This window comes from Olea europaea, unplaced genomic scaffold, assembly GCF_002742605.1.
Source record: "Olea europaea var. sylvestris unplaced genomic scaffold, O_europaea_v1 scaffold959, whole genome shotgun sequence".
Lineage (NCBI taxonomy): Eukaryota > Viridiplantae > Streptophyta > Magnoliopsida > Lamiales > Oleaceae > Olea > Olea europaea.
In genome coordinates, this window is record NW_019268088.1 from 292912 (window position 1) to 293837 (window position 926).

Below are 926 nucleotides of genomic sequence, written 5' to 3' on the forward strand. Positions count from 1 at the left end.
AGTTGTTTAACTCTTCATCCTAATTGAGGGTTTTATGTTCACAGTTATGATGAATGATGGATATTTGGGTATGATTTAATTAATTAGAATGTATAATTGCCTATTTAGATATTGAGTTTAATTGAATTATATCTAATATGGATGTATCATTTTGATTGAGATGTGTTTAATTTTAATTATGTTGGATAAAATTTAATTTTTTTAATTTTTTTTTAAACGGTTTGAAATGATTTGCAAAGATTGAAACTTAAACTAAGCCATTTCTAAGCGGTATGATTCGACTCAAAATCAAAATATTGATGGATCCACATGGACCCAAACTAGGGATTTCAAAAAAGCGATTTCAATTCAATTTTGTAATTTGACAATTTCGTTGTTCAAATTTATCAAAATGTTATCTCTTCCACCACTCCATCGCTCGTTGTTTTAAGAGTTAAGTGATTAGATATCATGGTGAATTGACAAAAATGAAAATATTTTGTAAATTCATTAGATCGTTAGTTTTTAAAATAGAGAGTAACAAATTGATAAATGAAATAACATTTTGGTAAGCTTAGTAACAACTTGAAGAACTTTTCAAGGACAATTGACAAACAATTAAGAAAGTTCAAAACAATTGAGGCATTTAACCTTCCAAATCATTATATGTTGATTAGTATGGTGGCTATACCAATTGAAGGGGAAGAACTCAGAACACATGCCGGTTCCATTGTTTAATTCTTCCATTTGTGACTTGGGAGAAAATTAATTAGAGATTTGCTAGGCAAACGAGCTTGACACTTCTCCAAACTTGATCTAGACTCACTTATGTGTAAAGGTTCTTTGGTTTGGCAAGAAAGCAAGGGAGGATTGGTAGCTTTTCTTTTGATCTTGGTTTGACAGTAAGGCTCGTTAAGTATCATCCTGAAACTCAATTTTCGGCTATT